Source organism: Arvicola amphibius, chromosome 4 (assembly GCF_903992535.2).
Source record: "Arvicola amphibius chromosome 4, mArvAmp1.2, whole genome shotgun sequence".
Lineage (NCBI taxonomy): Eukaryota > Metazoa > Chordata > Mammalia > Rodentia > Cricetidae > Arvicola > Arvicola amphibius.
The window spans coordinates 103,854,351-103,866,815 of NC_052050.1; the positions used below are offsets into that span (position 1 = coordinate 103,854,351).

Sequence of the window (12,465 nt, forward strand, 5' to 3'; positions counted from 1 at the left end):
TCTGAGGATTCCTGCGGAGGGGTGCGGGCTCCTTCAGATTGTGCTGCCAGGTTCGCTGTGTGGTATTCCATCCCGCCCTGCCCCCACCTTGGCCCTTTTTTCTGGGCTGCGACCCTTGGCTGCCTGGAATCCCTGATCCTGTGCACTGACATTCCATCTGAACTGGTGAGTGAATGCGGACCCTGGGGCAACCTGCCCTGGAAGAGAGCACAGACCCCCTACCCCCACGTCCCTCTGCAGGCTTGTGTCTGTTTCTCCCGTCCCTGTGTCTCCCAAGATTTCCCTAGTGTTCTCAGGTGTCCTGCTCCTGTTCTAAGGCCATCCACCCAAAGGGGTCAGACTCTGGCCTCCAGGCAGGTCTGAGGATTCCTGCGGAGGGGTGCGGGCTCCTTCAGATTGTGCTGCCAGGTTCGCTGTGTGGTATTCCACCAGTTCAGTTCCACCTGAACTGGTGCTCTCCTCCTGTTCTAAGGCCATCCACCCAGAGGAATCAGACTCTGGCCTCCAGGCAGGTCTGGGGATTCCTGCAAGGGAGTGCGGGCTTCTTCAGATTGTGACGCAAAGAATAGGTCCTCCTCTGACACAGGGGAGATCCAACCAGTTTCAGTCACAGCAAAGATTGGTCTAGGACACCAAACGCCTCCGGGCTCCTTTTGAAGAAAGAGATGGGCAGGCGCCAATGCAGGAGCTCCTCCAACAACAAGAAAGGCAACATGACATCACCACAATCCAGACATCCCGAAACAACAAGAATTGAACACCCTACCCCAGAAGATATAGAAGAAACCGACATTAAACAGTACTTTATGAAAATAATAGAGGACCTTAAACAGGAGGTAAAAAACTGCCATAAAGAAATGGAGTTGACAAACAAAAAGGTAGACGAAATAAATAAATCTCTCAAAGATACCCAAGAAAAACAAGAAAAAGCAATCAAACAGGTAAGGGAAACAGTACAAGACCTGATAAATGAAATGGAGGTATTGAAGAAAACACAATCTGAGGGACGACTGGAAATGGAAACTCTGAGAAAACGAACAGAAACTACAGAGACAAGTATTTCCAACCGAATACAAGAGATGGAAGAAAGAATCTCGGACTCTGAAGATACTAGAGAGGAAATAAACTCACAGATTAAAGAACTAAACAAATCTAACAAATTCTTAACACAAAACATTCAGGAAATCTGGGATACCATGAAAAGACCAAACCTAAGAATAATTGGGGTAGAAGAAGGAGAAGAATTACAACTCAAAGGCCCAGAAAACATATTCAACAAAATTATAGAAGAAAACTTTCCCAACCTAAAGAAGGAGGTTCCTATGAAGGTACAAGAAGTCTACAGAACACCAAATAGACTGGATCAAAAGAAAGCATCCCCACGCCATATAATAATCAAAACACAAAACATACAGAATAAAGAACAGATATTAAGAGCTGCAAAGGAAAAAGGTCAAATAACATATAAAGGGAAACCTATCAGAATTACACCTGATTTCTCAATGGAAACCATGAAAGCCAGAAGAGCTTGGATAGATGTGCTACAGACACTAAGGGAACATGGATGCAAGCCTAGACTACTATACCCAGCAAAGCTTGCATTCACCATTGATGGAGAAAACAAGATATTCCAGGACAAAAACAGATTTAAACAATACGCAGCCACAAATCCAGCCTTGCAGAAAGTAATAGAAGGAAAATCACAAACCAAGGAGTCCAACAACGCCCACAATAACTCAGGCATCTAGCGACCCTTCACCAGCACAACTAGAAGAAGGGAAACACACAAACTCTACTACTAAAAATGACTGAAGTTAACAACCACTGGTCATTAATATCACTTAATATCAATGGACTCAATTCACCTATAAAAAGGCACAGGCTAAGAGACTGGATACGAAAACAGAATCCAACATTTTGCTGCTTACAAGAAACACACCTCAACCACAAAGACAGACACCTACTCAGAGTAAAGGGTTGGGAAAAGGTTTATCAAGCAAATGGCCCTAAGAAAAAAGCGGGTGTGGCCATACTAATTTCCAACAAAGTTGACTTCAAACTAAAATCAATCAGAAGAGATGGAAAGGGACACTTTATACTCATAACAGGAAAAATCCATCAGAATGAAGTCTCAATCCTGAATATCTATGCCCCTAATATAAAAGCTCCCACTTATGTAAAAGAAACACTTCTAGAACTCAAGGCAGCCATCAAACCACACACACTAATAGTTGGAGACTTCAACACTCCTCTCTCACCAATGGACAGGTCAATCAGACAGAAACCTAACAGAGAATTGAAAGACTTAATGGAGGTAATGAACCAAATGGACTTAACAGACATCTATAGAACATTCCACCCAAATAGGAAAGAATATACCTTCTTCTCTGCGGCTCATGGAACCTTTTCGAAAATTGACCATATACTTGGTAACAAAGCAAACTTCCACAGTTACAAAAAAATATTAGTAACCACCTGTGTCTTATCGGATCACCATGGATTAAAATTAGAATTCAACAACAATGCTACCCCCAGAAAGCCCACAAACTCATGGAAACTGAACAGTCAACTACTGACCCACACCTGGGTCAAGGAAGAAATAAAGAAAGAAATTAAAGTCTTTCTTGAATTTAATGAAACAAAGACACAACATACTCAAACCTATGGGACACAATGAAAGCAGTGCTAAGAGGAAAGTTCATAGCACTAAGTGCCCACTTAAAGAAAACGGAGAAAGCGCTCATTGGTGACTTAACAGCACACCTGAAAGCTCTGGAAAAAAAAGAAGCAGACTCACCTAGGAGAAGTAGAAGACTGGAAATAATCAAACTGAGGGCAGAAATCAACAAAATAGAAACACAGAAAACAATCCAAAGAATCAATGAAACAAGAAGCTGGTTCTTGGAGAAAATCAACAAGATTGACAAACCCTTAGCCAAACTAATCAAACGGCAGAGGGAGAACACGCAAATTATTAAGATCAGAAATGAAAAGGGGGACATAACCACAGACACAGAGGAAATTCAGAGAATCATTAGATCTTACTACAAAAGCCTGTATGCCACAAAATTGGAAAATGTAAAAGAAATGGACAGTTTTTTAGATAAATACCATATACCAAAGTTAAACCAGGACCAGGTAAATGCTCTAAATCGTCCTGTTAGTCGCGAAGAATTAGAAACTGTTATCAGAAACCTCCCTACCAAAAAGAGCCCAGGACCAGATGGTTTCAATGCGGAATTCTACCAGAACTTCCAAGAAGACCTAATACCTATACTCCTTAAGGTATTTCATAATATAGAAACACAAGAGTCACTGCCAAATTCCTTCTATGAAGCTACAGTTACCCTGATACCTAAACCACACAAAGACTCAAACAAGAAAGAGAATTACAGGCCAATCTCACTCATGAACATGGACGCAAAAATTCTCAATAAAATACTGGCAAACCGAATCCAAGAACACATTAGAAAAATTATCCATTACGATCAAGTAGGCTTCATCCCAGAGATGCAGGGCTGGTTCAACATACGAAAATCTATTAATGTAATCCATCATATAAACAAACTGAAGGAAAAAAACCATATGGTCATCTCATTAGATGCTGAAAAAGCATTTGACAAAATTCAGCACCCTTTTATGATAAAGGTCTTGGAGAGATTAGGGATACAAGGGTCATTCCTAAATATAATAAAAGCTATTTACAGCAAGCCGACAGCTAACATCAAATTAAACGGAGAGAAACTCAAGGCTATCCCACTAAATTCAGGAACACGACAAGTCTGTCCACTCTCTCCTTATCTCTTCAATATAGTGCTTGAAGTTCTAGCAATAGCAATAAGACAACATAAGGGAATCAAGGGGATTCAATTTGGAAAGGAAGAAGTTAAACTTTCATTATTTGCAGATGATATGATAGTATACATAAGCGACCCCAAAAACTCCACCAAAGAACTCCTACAGCTGATAAACTCCTTCAGTAACGTGGCAGGATACAAGATCAACTCCAAAAAATCAGTCGCCCTCCTATACACAAAGGATAAGGAAGCAGAGAGGGAAATCAGAGAAGTATCACCTTTCACAATAGCCACAAATAGCATAAGATATCTGGGAGTATCGCTAACCAAGGAAGTGAAGGATTTATTTGACAAGAACTTTAAGTCTTTGAAGAAAGAAATTGAAGAGGATACCAGAAAATGGAAGGATCTCCCCTGCTCGTGGATTGGGAGGATCAACATAGTAAAAATGGCAATTCTACCAAAAGCAATCTATAGATTCAATGCAATCCCAATCAAGGTCCCATTAAAATTCTTCACAGAGATTGAGAGGACAATAATCAACTTTATATGGAAAAACAAGAAACCCAGGATAGCCAAAAAAAATCTTATACAATAAAGGAACTTCTGGAGGCATTACCATCCCTGACTTCAAACTCTATTACAGAGCTACAGTATTGAAAACGGCTTGGTATTGGCATAAGAACAGAGAAGTTGACCAATGGAATCGTATAGAAGACCCGGATCTTAAACCACAAACCTATGAACACCTGATTTTTGATAAAGGAGCCAAAAGTACACAATGGAAAAAAGAGGGCATCTTCAACAAATGGTGCTGGCATAACTGGATGTCAACCTGTAGAAGAATGAAAGTAGATCCATATCTATCACCATGCACAAAACTCAAGTCCAAATGGATTAAAGACCTCAATATTAATTTGAACACATTGAGATTGATAGAGGAGAAAGTGGGAAGTACTCTACAACAAATGGGCACAGGGAACCGTTTCCTATGCATAACCCCAGCTGCACAGACTTTAAGGGCAACATTGAATAAATGGGACCTCCTGAAGTTGAGCAGCTTCTGTAAAGCAAAGGACATTGTCACTAAGACACAAAGGCAGCCTACTGACTGGGAAAAGATCTTCACCAACCCTGCAACTGACAAAGGTCTGATCTCTAAAATATATAAGGAACTCAAGAGACTAGACGGTAAAATGCCAATTAACCCAATTAAAAAATGGGGCGATGAACTGAACAGAGAATTCTCAACAGAAGAAGTTCGAATGGCCAAAAGACACTTAAGGTCATGCTCAACCTCCCTAGCTATCAGGGAAATGCAAATCAAAACAACTTTGAGATATCATCTTACACCTGTCAGATTGGCTAAAATCCAAAACACCAATAATAACCTTTGCTGGAGAGGTTGTGGGGTAAGGGGCACACTCATCCATTGCTGGTGGGAATGCAAACTTGTGCAACCACTTTGGAAAGCAGTGTGGCGGTTTCTCAGGAAATTTGGGATCAACCTACCCCAGGACCCAGCAATTCCACTATTGGGAATCTACCCAAGAGATGCCCAATCATACAACAAAAGCATATGCTCATCTATGTTCATAGCAGCATTATTTGTAATAGCCAGATCCTGGAGACAGCCTAGATGCCCTTCAGTGGAAGAATGGATGAAGAAACTGTGGAATATATACATGCTAGAATACTACTCAGCGGTAAAAAACAATGACATCTTGAATTTTGCAGGCAAATGGATGGAAATAGAAAACACTATTCTGAGTGAGGTAACCCAGACCCATAAAGATGAACATGGGATGTACTCACTCATATTCGGTTTCTAGCCATGATTAAAGGACATCGAGCCTATAAGTTTGGGATCCTTGAGAAGATAATAAGAAGGTGAACTCCCAAAAAAGATATAGTAATCCTCCTGGATATTGGAAGTAGACACGATCGCCAGGCAAAATTGGGAACTTGAGGGTTGGGCAAGACTGGGCCAAGGGAAGATGGGGAGAGAAAAGTGTGAAGGGGAGAGCGGGGGGAGCTCGGAGGAATGGGGTGCTTGGGATATAGGAAGGGTGGATATGAGAGCAGGGAAGCATATATCTGAATTTAAGGAGCTACCTGAGGGTTGTCAAGAGACTTGACCCTAGAGGGGTTCCCAGGTTTCCAGGGAGACGCCCCCAGTTAGTTCCTTGGGCAGCTGAGGAGAGGGAGCCTGAAAAGGCCAGTTCCTATAGCCATACTGATGAATTTCTTGCATATCCCCATAGAACCTCCACCTGACGATAGATGAAGAAAATGACAGAGCCCCACCTTGGAGCACCGGACTGAGCTCCCAAGGTCCTGATGAGGAGCAGAAGGAGAGAGAACATGAGAAAGAAAGTCAGGACCGTGAGGGAACCTCCAGCTGGCGACAGATGGGGAAGGTGACTGAGCCCCACATTGGAGCACTGGACTGAGCTCCCAAGGTCCCGATGAGGAGCAGAAGGAGCGAGAACATGAGGGAGAAAGTCAGGAATGAGAGGGGTGCGTTCACTCATGGAGACGGTGGGACAGAACTAATGGGAGATCACCAACTCCAGTTGGAATGGGACTGATGGATCATGCGACCAAACCCGTCTCTCTGAGTGTGGCCAACAACGGGGGCTGACTGAGAAGCAAAGGACAATGGCTCTGGGCTCTGATTGTTCTTCATGGACGGGCTCTGTGGGAGCCTTCTCAGCTTGGTCGATCACCTTCCTGGACCTGGGGGGAGTTGGGAGGACCTTGGTCTTAGCATAGAGTGGGGAACCCTGATGGCTCCTTGGCCTTGAGAGGGAGGGAGGGGAGTTATGGGTGGAGGGGAGGGGAGGGAAGGGGGAGAAGGAGGGGAGAGAAGGGGGAGAAGGAGGGGAGGGAGGGGGGGAGGAGGAGGGAAGGAGATGGAAATTTTTAAATATAAAAAAAAATAAACCATGAGAAAAAAAAAAAAAAAACAAATTAAACGGAGAGAAACTCAAGGCTATCCCACTAAATTCAGGAACACGACAAGGCTGTCCACTCTCTCCTTATCTCTTCAATATAGTGCTTGAAGTTCTAGCAATAGCAATAAGACAACATAAGGGAATCAAAGGGATTCAATTTGGAAAGGAAGAAGTTAAACTTTCATTATTTGCAGATGATATGATAGTATATATAAGCGACCCCAAAAACTCCACCAAAGAACCCCTACAGCTGATAAACTCCTTCAGTAACGTGGCAGGTTACAAGATCAAATCCAAAAAATCAGTCGCCCTCCTATACACAAAGGATAAGGAAGCAGAGAGGGAAATCAGAGAAGTATCACCTTTCACAATAGCCACAAATAGCATAAGATATCTGGGAGTATCTCTAACCAAGGAAGTGAAGGATTTATTTGACAAGAACTTTAAGTCTTTGAAGAAAGAATTGAAGAGGATACCAGAAAATGGAAGGATCTCCCCTGCTCGTGGATTGGGAGGATCAACATAGTAAAAATGGCAATTCTACCAAAAGCAATCTATAGATTCAATGCAATCCCAATCAAGGTCCCATTAAATTCTTCACAGAGATTGAGAGGACAATAATCAACTTTATATGGAAAAACAAGAAACCCAGGATAGCCAAAAAAATCTTATACAATAAAGGTACTTCTGGAGGCATTACCATCCCTGACTTCAAACTCTATTACAAAGCTACAGTATTGAAAACAGCTTGGTATTGGCATAAAAACAGAGAAGTTGACCAATGGAATCGTATAGAAGACCCGGATCTTAAACCACAAACCTACGAACACCTGATTTTTGATAAAGGAGCTAAAAGCACACAATGGAAGAAAGAAAGCATCTTCAACAAATGGTGCTGGCATAACTGGATGTCAACCTGTAGAAGAATGAAAGTAGATCCGTGTCTATCACCATGCAAAAAACTCAAGTCCAAATGGATTAAAGACCTCAATATTAATCTGAACACATTGAGCTTGAGAGAGGAGAAAGTGGGAAGTACTCTACAAAAAATGGGCACAGGGAACCGTTTCCTGCGCATAACCCCAGCTGCACAGACATTAAGGGCAACATTGAATAAATGGGACCTCCTGAAGTTGAGCAGCTTCTGTAAAGCAAAGGACATTGTCACTAGACACAAAAGGGCAGCCTACTGACTGGGAAAAGATCTTCACCAACCCTGCAACTGACAAAGGTCTGATCTCTAAAATATATAAGGAACTCAAGAGACTAGACGGTAAAATGCCAATTAACCCAATTAAAAAATGGGGCGCTGAACTGAACAGAGAATTCTCAACAGAAGAAGTTCGAATGGCCAAAAGACACTTAAGGTCATGCTCAACCTCCCTAGCTATCAGGGAAATGCAAATCAAAACAACTTTGAGATATCATCTTACACCTGTCAGATTGGCTAAAATCCAAAACACCAATAATAACCTTTGCTGGAGAGGTTGTGGGGTAAGGGGCACACTCATCCATTGCTGGTGGGAATGCACACTTGTGCAACCACTTTGGAAAGCAGTGTGGCGGTTTCTCAGGAAATTCGGGATCAACCTACCCCAGGACCCAGCAATTCCACTATTGGGAATCTACCCAAGAGATGCCCAATCATACTACAAAAGCATATGCTCATCTATTTTCATAGCAGCATTATTTGTAATAGCCAGATCCTGGAGACAACCTAGATGCCCTTCAGTGGAAGAATGGATGAAGAAACTGTGGAATATATACATGCTAGAATACTACTCAGCGGTAAAAAACAATGACATCTGAATTTTGCAGGCAAATGGATGGAAATAGAAAACACTATTCTGAGTGAGGTAACCCAGACCCAAAAAGATGAACATGGGATGTACTCACTCATAATCGGTTTCTAGCCATAATTAAAGGACATCGAGCCTATAAATTTGGGATCCTTGAGAAGATAATAAGAAGGTGAACTCCCCAAAAAAGATATAGTAATCCTCCTGGATATTGGAAGTAGACACGATCGCCAGGCAAAATTGGGAACTTGAGGGTTGGGCGAGACTGGGCCAAGGGAAGATGGGGAGAGAAAAATGTGAAGGGGAGAATGGGGGGAGCTCGGAGGAATGGGGTGCTTGGGATATAGGAAGGGTGGATATGGGAGCAGGGAAGCATATATCTTAATTTAAGGAGCTACCTGAGGGTTGTCAAGAGACTTGACCCTAGAGGGGTTCCCAGGTTTCCAGGGTGACGCCCCCAGTTAGTTCTTTGGGCAGCTGAGGAGAGGGAGCCTGAAAAGGACAGTTCCTATAGCCATACTGATGAATTTCTTGCATATCACCATAGAACCTCCACCTGACAATAGATGAAGAAAATGACTGAGCCCCACATTGGAGCACTGGACTGAGCTCCCAAGGTCCTGATGAGGAGCAGAAGGAGGGAGAATATGAGAAAGAAAGTCAGGACCGTGAGGGAACCTCCAGCTGGCGACAGATGGGGAAGGTGACTGAGCCCCACATTGGAGCACTGGACTGAGCTCCCAAGGTCCTGATGAGGAGCAGAAGGAGAGAGAACATGAGGGAGAAAGTCAGGAACCTGAGGGGTGCGTTCACTCATGGAGACGGTGGGACAGAACTAAAGGGAGATCACCAACTCCAGTTGGAATGGGACTGATGGATCATGCGACCAAACCCGTCTCTCTGAATGTGGCCAACAGCGGGGGCTGACTGAGAAGCAAAGGACATTGGCTGGCGCTGGGCTCTGATTCTTCTGCATGGACGGGCTCTGTGGGAGCCTTCTCAGCTTGGTCGATCACCTTCCTGGACCTGGGGGGAGTTGGGAGGACCTTGGCCTTAGCATAGAGTGGGGAACCCTGATGGCTCCTTGGCCTTGAGAGGGAGGGAGGGGAGGGGTATGGGTGGAGGGAAGGGGAGGGAAGGGGAGAAGGGAGGGGCGGGAAGGGGGAGGGGAGGAGGGGGAGGGAGGGGGGAGGGGAGGAGGAGGGAAGGAGATGGAAATTTTTAAATATAAAAAAAAATAAACCATGAGAAAGAAAAAAAAAATAAAAAATAAAAAAAAAGTTCAAGGCAGTTAGGATCACAGTGAAACCCTATCTCAAAATGAAAAATAAAATTTAAAAAATCCTTAGGCGGGCTGGAGAGATGGCTCAGAGGTTAAGAGCACTGGCTGCACTTCCAAGGTCATGAGTTCAATTCCCAGCAACCACATGATGGCTCACAACCATCTGGAATGAGATCTGGTACCCTCTTCTGGAGGCAGAATGTTGTATACATAATAAATAAATAAATCTAAAATAAAGAATAAAATAAAATCCTTAGGCATAATGGCACACCCCTTTTATCCCAACACTTGACAGAAGCAGGTGAATCTAGTCAAGGACAACCTGATCTATTTAGGAAGTTCCAGGTCAGCGCTGTGTAATGAGACCCTGTCTGTCTGTCTCTCTCTGTCTCTGTCTGTCTGTCTGTCTGTCTACCTATACACACACATATATGTATACATACATATATAACTTAAATATATGTATTTATTCATTTAAAATGTTTTAGATGAGATGCAACTCCCTTGCCTGGCCTCAGAAAGTGATGGATGCCTACCAGGAACATCCAACCTATCATCTGATACCCTGATATGTATGCCAAGGATTTTTACCTCAGCTTCAACCAGGTTGGTCTGTGCATAGGACCAGGACCTCATCTCTGACCCTAGTCTGCCTTTCATCTCACAGCCGGAACTTACAGCTACACTTTCGAACTGACTCTTTCCCAAGCTTCACTCAAAGTTCCACTCTTGTGGCTCACTGGTCTTGGGTTCTAATTTAGAGCATCAACTGAAACATTACTGCACTCACTTCTCTTAGCCAACTGTAAGAAGACCCTTTTGAGCCTCTGCTGCAGCCTCTTTAACATACATGCATTCTCTAACAGCATATGTGCATATACATATATATTTAGTGTGTGATATGAAGTAAATATTAGTTATACAATTTGCAAAAAAAAGAAACTGCCTTAGCCTCAAACAGTTATCCACTGGAAGCATAACCACCTTTTAAATTTCTATTCAATAAATCCTGACACTGTGGAAAGATGCGAACGTATATTGTCTATGTTTCTGGGACAACATGACCAGAAAGCCACAATCCTAAAATGTCAGTTCCCAGTCTCAATTATAGATTTAACATAATTCCCATCAAAATGTGAAAAATTCCGTTATCAGTAACAGAAAATTGATTACTAAAGATTGTATACAAACATTTTTTAAAAATAAAAAAAGAGGGCTGGAGAGATGGCTCAGTGGTCAAGAGCACTGCTTGCTCTTCCAAAAATCCTGAGTTCAATTACCAGCAACAGCATGGTGGCCTCAAAACCATATGTAATGAGATCTGGTGGCCCTCTTCTGGCCTGCAGGCATACATGCAAACAGAATACTGAGATACTGTATATATAATAAACAAATAAATTTAAAAATTAAAAAAAGAACAAAACGGTCAGCCACACAATTAACATCTCCGATCCACATACACAAAACAACGCACTATTTAGGAAGAATAAACATCCACCAAACAAACTAAAAAAATGATGAGAAAAAACTGACCCCCTTTGATAAGAAATCCACTGAGCAGTCTTTTCTAGAACTGTTTCTGAAACACCATCTAAAGAAATACCCTGGACACTCAGAAAATTTCCAAAAATTAACTCAGAGTTGATCCTAGACCTAAATTTTGAAATAGAGTCCAGAACGTCTAGACCACAGTGCAGAGGAACACAGCCTTAAGTGCGACACCAAGAGCACAAACCGAGCGCCAACACCGGTCGGTGACGTCACCAACCCGGAAGCTACCCCCCGCAAAGGGCGGAGCCTTCATGCTCCCCGCGCTTCTGAGCGGCAATGGCGGGAAAGGGGGCCGGAAGAGTGAGCAGAACCCTCCGAGACAGGGCCTGGCGAGGATGAGGCTAAGGTCGCCTCATGAACCTTTTAGGGTGCCCGGTCTCCGGCCGGCTCACGCTCCCCCAGCACGGGGACGGACCCAGCACACAGGCTCCCGTGGCTCAACCGACCGCTCCTCCCGTCCGGGGGACCGCGGTCCCGCGCTCACCATGGCGCGGCTGCTGAGCTCGTCCGCGCTCTCCTCATAAGCTCCCCGCAGTGGCGCTCACCGTTGTGAGCACAGGGGACTATGCGATGACTGCTTAAGAAAACGAGCAGAACCCGCAGCATGGCGGCGGGAAAGAACCCACCTCCCGCCTTCGTCTAGTGCTCTTGATTGGACATCCTGCTCCGAAGCCCTGATTGGCTAGAGCTGCACCACACGTCTGATTGACAGGAGTTCCCTAGACGCATACTGCATGGATGACCCGCCTCATGGCCTTAATTGGCTAGTATGGCCTGCATGACGAAGCAGTTCCTTTCGGCATTCCTGAGTGAGTGGCCGGGCCCAGAGGTCAATTGGCTAGCACTACCCCACGAGGGCTTGAGTTGACAGGAGCAGCTTCCTTTGGTACTTGTGAATGAATGGCCCTTGCCCCAGGACCTGATTGCTGATGAGACCTGAATGGACAGGATCCGCTCTCATAGGTGGGCGAGCTGACTGAAATTAAAAGACGTCAACCAACACAGCCTTTCCTAGCCGAGTTTACACCCAGGCTCATGCAAATTCCTCTCCAGGGATGTTTGCCTTTGAAGCAGAACTT

General features: G+C 43.8%; 2 protein-coding genes across 4 annotated transcripts in view; both read right to left on the reverse strand.

Moving 5' to 3' along the window:
- Nucleotides 1–11,988, reverse strand: part of LOC119811366 (zinc finger protein 709-like) — a 139,901-nt gene extending 127,913 nt beyond the window's left edge. Inside the window, exon 1 of the mRNA XM_038325306.1 lies at nucleotides 11,871–11,988. The gene's annotated coding sequence lies outside the window, so the exon portion shown is untranslated. The remainder of the gene's footprint in view (nucleotides 1–11,870) is intronic.
- LOC119811364 (zinc finger protein 709-like) overlaps nucleotides 1–12,001 on the reverse strand; it is a 32,204-nt gene extending 20,203 nt beyond the window's left edge. For 2 of the 3 annotated variants that reach the window (XM_038325301.1, XM_038325302.1), the window contains exon 1: nucleotides 11,871–11,993. The gene's annotated coding sequence lies outside the window, so the exon portion shown is untranslated. Of the gene's footprint in view, nucleotides 1–11,870 lie in introns of all 3 variants that reach the window. The other variant, XM_038325300.1, reaches the window with a different exon arrangement.
- Nucleotides 12,002–12,465: the final 464 nt, after the last annotated feature.